We start from the raw sequence: 7104 nt of genomic DNA on the forward strand, positions 1-7104 counted from the left end.
AATGGGCCCTTCACAAGGGCATGGTTCTGCTAATTGATAAGCAGCGCATAATGCACCCTGAAACTCACCTGGAGATTCTCTGGGTGGAAATGGCTTGCCTTTTCATTCTCTCCGCTATAGCAATGAAAAGACAAGGAAATTTCCAAAAGGGCTTTGTCCGCTCAAGATAAAAAGTCAATGCCCTTCGAACATCTAATGAGTGAGGCATGAGGATTGGGGAAGAAGGTAGGTAAACGTATTGGTTGACTGAGGTGGAATAAGCTTTCGTGGGTAAAAAAACATGCATCTGAAGAAGTCTCCACGCATCTGAAGAAGTGGGTTTTTTTACCCACGAAAGCTTATGCCCTAATAAATCTGTTAGTCTTTAAGGTGCCACTGGACTCCTCACTGTTTTTGTGGATACAGACTAACACGGCTACCCCTCTGATACTTGTTGCCATGCTTATGTGCATGCTTCCTTGGTTAACGGCTAAGTTCTGGTGTAGGGTCCTTAGCACTGGTACCAGCAGAGCCTGACGGAGGTTCCACAGCAGGGGCGCTCTTTGACTGTTCAGGCTGATGTATGGGGATGGGAGGGAGGGTTCCCCAACCAGGATCCAATGCCAATCCCCTGGCAATCTCCATAAGTTGTTTCCTGCAAGGGAGAGTCCAGTTCTCCTGAGTATGGGCAGGAAAGGATGTGAAGTGGGTGCGATGTGGGCTTCCCTCAAGCAGCACAAGCAACACTGGTGCTTATCGCTGATGGAAAACGAGTGAGGGCAGGAGGTACAGGTTTTGAACCTCAGCATCTCTGGCATATACTGGAGGTGGGGAGGGGTTTAAAGTTTGGCAGGAAACACTGCTGAAGCGGTGTCCCAAGTCCTAACTCAGGTACGAAGGGAAGAATCAAAAAACAAAAACAGAACAAATAAGAAATCTAAACTCTGAACAGCACTAAAGATAGTTTTGGGAAGTACGTCACAAGGACATTAGAAGTAGAAGCTCTGACTTAGACTATGTGGCGGTGAGAAGGAACTGGATACGCTGGTGGCCCGCCGTGCCCTTTATTCCCTTGGGCAAGACCACAAGGTGGCACAGGGTGCATTCACAGACCACCAAAGAGTACTACTTTCAAAAGCTCTGGGTGCACGTGCATGACCCTCAGTGGAATACAACAGAGACAATCATTCGAAGAACTCTTGATTACACAACAAGCAGTTGCAAGTATATTCCCCTCCATTTGCTAGTCACTTATCCATTCACATATGATCGAACTCTGATAATCTCAGAACCACAAAGGTATGTTATAAACACAGGGCCAAATTCTGCCTTCAGTTACACTTATGCAACCCCGTGCTCAAAAGCATTATGCACAGGAATATTTCCTAGAAAAAACAGCTTAGATTTTTTAAAAGTATGAGGTTAGGATTAGAGGAGAAAGATACGCAGAGCTTCAAACAGGTGTTAAATACACTAAAGATGTTGTCTGAACAGTTTTAGTGGTAGTTAGGGACCTGAAGATTCCACTTTGGCAGTTTTCAGGTTTTTGCTGCATTTGTTCAGCATCAGCACACTTATTTGCTTTTACCTAAAAATATGCTATTCTAAATTCAGAAACAATAAATGAATAAATAAAGTCTCCCAAGCACTCTTCTTAGTCTTTTGTTATTTTTTCATACTGTAATTTTAATCTTGTTGAACAAATGGGATTTTCAATGGCCAGTATCAGGAAACACATTTAATTTTTTATTTTCATGTTTAAATATAGTCTCTGTAAAAGTCCAGCAGCCATTTCTCTTTGGACTCTTAATCTGGGCACTTTTGCATAATAATTAATAATATGAATCAAAAGATTTTGATCTAGAATGGCTCCTGCTTCAAATACCCAGACATTGGTTTTGCTTCTCAGCAAAACAGAATTTATAATATAGTAGCAGAAATATTTAGAATCCCTTATTAGCCCCAAGTTAAAAAAAAACCCAAGAACTCTGAGAAAATGCTGTTTACACTTAGTTGGTTATATTATATGTGAACCATAAGATAACTGAGAGAACATGTTATGTAAAATTAAATAGATTTATGAAATTAACTACATAGAAACATGTAAGTTAAATATTGTATCCCCAGAATATATTTCTCAGCCACCCTTATATGTAACGCTGCAAAGATAAATAATAGAAATCATTTTAAAATGTTACATCAACAATATAGACTTCAGGTTTCAGAGTGGTAGCCATGTTAGTCTGTATGAGGAAAAAAAAACGAGTACTTGTGGTATCTTAGAGACTAACAAATTTATTTGGGCATAAGCTTTCGGGGGCTAAAACCCACTTCATCGGATGCATGCAGTGGAAAATACAATAGGAAGATATATATACACAGAGAACATGAAAAAAATGGGGGTTGCCATACTAACTGTAACAAGACTAATCAATCAAGGTGGGCTATTATCAGCAGGAGAAAAAAAACTTTTGTAGTGATAATCAAGGATGGCCCATTTCAAACAGTTGACAAGAAGGTGTGAGTAACAGTAGGGGAAAAATTTGCATGGGGAAATAGTTTTTACTTTGTGTAATGACCCATCCACTTCTGGTCTTTATTCAAGCCTAATTTAATAGTGTCCAGTTTCCAAATTAATTCCAATTCTGCAGTTTCTTGTTGGGAGTCTGTTTTTGAAGTTTTTTTTGTTGGAGAATTGTGACTTTTAGGTCTGAAACTGAGTGACCAGGGAGGTTGAAGTGTTCTCTGACTGGTTTTTGAATATAGACTTCAGTTTGTCTTCTGCATTTTTCCTTTTCAGATAAAGAATAGTATCAATTAAGTAGTCAGACTTTTAAAAACAGTAAGGGTAACAGAAAAAGTTGGAGTGTATTCATACCTTGATCATGATTCTGTATATATTAAAAAATGGTATATAATTTAAGAGAAAATGTGGGAGAAAGGATAGGCCAGAGGATTGATAACATGGGATTTCAATCAGGTATAAACCAGGCCACTAGCTGAACATCAGACACAGGTCAGTAGTGGTTGAAAGTTACTACCTGAAGATTCTTCAAATAATCATGAGTTGGTAGTTACAGGTCAGTTTCTTGTAGAAATGCATCCACAGTACAAAAACTGCCATGCTTGGCATTAGGGTTGCCAACTTTCTGCTTGCACAAAACCGAACACCCTTCCCCGACCCCTCCTCCAAGGCCCTGCCCCACCCCTTCTCCAAGGCCCCGCCACTGCTCACTCCATCCCCCCTCCCTCTGTTGTGCACTCTCCCCACCCTCACTCACTTGCTCATTTTCACTTGAGGTGCAGGCTCTGGGGTGGGGCCAGAAATGAGATGTTCAGGGTGCAGGATGGGGCTCTGGACTGAGGCAGTGGGTCAGAATGCGAGAGGCGGTGAGGACTCTGGGGTGGAGCCAGGGATAAGGGGTTTGGGGTGCAGATGGGGGCTCCAGGCTGAGGGGACAGAGCCAAGGAGTCTAGAGTATGGGAAGGGGCTCCAGGCTGAGGCATGGGGTTGAGGTGTGGAAGGAGGGGCTTCTGGGCTGGGGGTGTGGGTTCCGGGGTGAGGCAGGGGGTTGGAGTGCAGGGGGTGTGTGAGGGCTCTGGCTGTGGGGCTGAGGATGAAGGATCTGGGATGCAGGAGGGTACTCCAGGCTGGGACCGAGGGGTTTGGAGGGCGGGAGGGGTCAGGGTGCAGGTTCCAGGAGGCGCTTACCTCAAGCAGCTTCCGGAGGTGCCGGCCACTGAGGGCTGCGGAACCAACGCTTGGGGCGGGGGCAGAGTGCAGAGCCCCCTGCCTGCCCCAAACATAGGAGTTGGAGGGGGGACATGCTGCTGTTTCCAGGAGCCGCATGGAGCTACGGCAGCCAGGTAGTCTGCTTTAGCCCCACTGCGCTGCCGACCGGACTTTTAACAGTCTTGTTAGCATTGCTGACCGTAGCTGCCAGGGTCCTTTTTCAACCAGGCATTCCGATTGAAAACCGGACAACAGGCAACCCTATTCAGCATCCTTGTTGGTAATCTAACAAGAAAGGCCGGTTACTGAATGGGACTGGAAGCTGAACTATTTTATTACAACGAAGAACAGATACAAATTTAGGCACATTGAAACACATTGTCAGAAGGGCTTGGGATGGTTAGGGCTGTGGTTAGAACACTGGACTAACACCTGATCTACACTAAACATTTTTACCACCATAACTATGTCAGTCAGGAGTAGAAAAAAAAATCATATTACTACCCAACAAACATAGCTGTGCCAACAGGAGTCCAAGTGTAGATGTAATTATATCAGCCAAAAAGTCCATTTGCCAGTATAGCTTATTCCTTTTGGGAAACTGGTATAAAATATGACAAAAGAACTCTTTTGCCGTTATAAGCTGCATCTCCACAAACGGAGTTTGCCAGTATAGCTCTAAAAGCATATCTCATCAGCAAACTCTTTCTAGTGGAGACAAGGCCTGAGATTTAGGAGGTTCCCTGCTCTGCCATAAATTTCCTTTTGGGCAAGTCACTTTATCTCTTGGTGCCTCAGTTCTCCTTTAAAGAGAGGATTTTTCTCCTATTCTTTGTCTCTCTCATCATGCACCATTGAAGCTTTGGCTACATACACATATTTGTATTTTATCCACTACTGTCTGTCCCTGGTATCCCAAAGTTTAAGGTTCACACCTAATTCATCTTACAAAGTTCTGTTCTCTCTCATGATTTATTTCCCACTTTTTGAAGAGAGTGGAAAGAAATGGAACATTGAGAGCATTAAGCATTCAATCTGTGAGTAAAATAATTTGTTTAAAAAAACCCTTCTGTTTTTATACAGTCTTAGAATTGGAATGGAGAAAGTATATGAAAAACTGAACTTGAAGCAGAGGTGATGTAACAATTTTTATAGTGGGGGTGCTGAGAACCACTTAACCAAAACTGTAAACCATAGAATATCAGGGTTGGTAGGGACCTCAGGATGTCATCTAGTCCAACCCCCTGCTCAAAGCAGGGCCAATCCCCAATTTTTGCCCCAGATCCCTAAATGGCCCCCTCAAGGATTGAACTCACAACCCCGGGGTTAGCAGGCCAATGCTCAAACCACTGAGATATCCTTCCCCCCTGTATATAATGGAAATACCACCATTAGTTCTAGCACCTATGACTAGAAGCCTTCTGGAATGCATGGGATATAAATATCCCATTTCCCTTCCTCTCAGTGTACATGGTGGGTCAGTGGTGCTGCCATTTCCTCTTCAACTCATGGCTCCACTTAGGTAAATCTCCCTTTCCTGTCCCTTGTGATCCAAAGAAGCCCTGACCCCTTTTCTTCCAGCTGGACAGGCAAAGACTCACCACATTCACTTGTAGTGACAGAAAGGTGCATTTGCACAAAATGTAAGACTGAAAGAGGCAAGAGTTGGGTGATAACACTTGTTAGTGATGTGGTGGTACTTAATGCAAAGCAAAACTTCAAAAATTAACAATATTTAGCATTGAAGAATGAGCAGTCAGAGGGAATGTGAAGTATTCAGAATTATGAAAGGCAAGTGTGAAAAACATTCTCCTTTCTATCTTGTCCCATGACCCCACCCCCCCAAAAAAGCTTACAAAATTAAATGAACGGCTAGTACATTTAGAAAAAATAAAAGTAAACATTTCTTAATCAACCAATTGAATTCATTGCTTCAGAATACCATCCAATCAAACATCAAGACTGGATTTAGGAGAGGGTTGAATTATTTCATGATCAACATCTCTGTTTGTAGTTATGCATCTCAAGATATGGGTGCTTGCATTTCCTGCTTCAGTAAACTGATCACTACAAGGGACAAGGAAGATTTCAGTTTCACCCCATTGCACAGTTGGCAATGTTTATTATGGGTTTTTTACCTTTGCTTGAAGCATCAAGTATTGGCCACTGCTGAATGCAAGATATCAAAGAAACAGAATTTGGCAAAACTGTGTTTCTATAATCACATTCTATGCACTAATGAGTAAGAGCATATTTGTCAAAATTGCTTTTTCATTTAAACAATTTTCTGAAATAACTAAAATGAAAGTGTAAACTGATACTAGGTTACAAAAATGTAATGTTAGTCAAATACAATAAAATGCCAAGTTTTACTGTAGTAAAATATCTCCAGTAAGGTATGTTTAGTTTTTGGAAAATACTTCCAAAAACTGAGCCCAAGTGCAAGTTATGGCTCTTCTTACACAACTTTTGCCAAATTTACCTGGGGAAAACTACATTAGCAACTTTCAAGTGAAATAAAGCCGTATACTGTCAAGTCATTTTCTCATACTTTGGTTTCATTTGCTTACCTTTTAATATTTACAGAAAGACTTTGCCAAACTTCAAAATATCACACATTATTATAATGTGAATGAGACGTGCATACATATACACATGAGCTTTAAAGCCAGACTGAATAAACTGTACTAGGTCATGTATTTCCTCCATTTTTTGGAAAAAACTTTTGATGCACAATAATTCCTTTTTTTTTGGTATTTAAAATAACGTTGGAACTGATTCTGGTCTCATTTACACCAGTGTAATACTGGAGTAACTGTTGAATTCGGTGACGCTATTCTGGTTTCACATTGGTGTAACAGACACCAAAATCTGGCCCTCAATCTTTAATAGAAAAGTAACTTTTCTCCTTATCACTTTATTGACATTTAATATGCAAGTTTCTGCTCATCTAAAAATAACTACTTATGCATTGTACAGTATACTGCATAATTAAAAACAGTATATTGCTACTTTATGTGGAATTTAATTTCATTATGAATTCTTTATGTAATGAGACAGGTTTGATACATTCCTTTAATTGCAATTAATCTTTCAAAAAGTCTGCTTGAACAATGGTAGCGCACCAAAAAGCCAACAGGATATGGGTTTAGAAACTGATTCAGAATGGAAGCTCCAGGGTTTTATAGAGATTAAGTGTTTTGTGGGAGCAGTTTGATTAATCTTTGAAAATAAAGTTACCAGCAATTCTGTTCCTGTATGGATCACCTTCTAATGCCCCAACAATAAAGGGTCACTGATAAGAGTTTCAAAGAAGACTGGCAATATACCGTCCTTGCTTATGATAATGTACTACTGTTAACAATGGTCAAATAGAATTAATTGGTTGCATA

General features: G+C 40.9%; 1 protein-coding gene across 10 annotated transcripts in view; it reads right to left on the bottom strand.

Annotated features, from left to right (window-relative positions):
• Positions 1–7104, bottom strand: part of CDIN1 (CDAN1 interacting nuclease 1) — a 245111-nt gene that overhangs the window by 170523 nt on the left and 67484 nt on the right. The window lies entirely within an intron of this gene.

This window comes from Caretta caretta, chromosome 6 (assembly GCF_965140235.1).
Source record: "Caretta caretta isolate rCarCar2 chromosome 6, rCarCar1.hap1, whole genome shotgun sequence".
NCBI classification, from domain to species: domain Eukaryota; kingdom Metazoa; phylum Chordata; order Testudines; family Cheloniidae; genus Caretta; species Caretta caretta.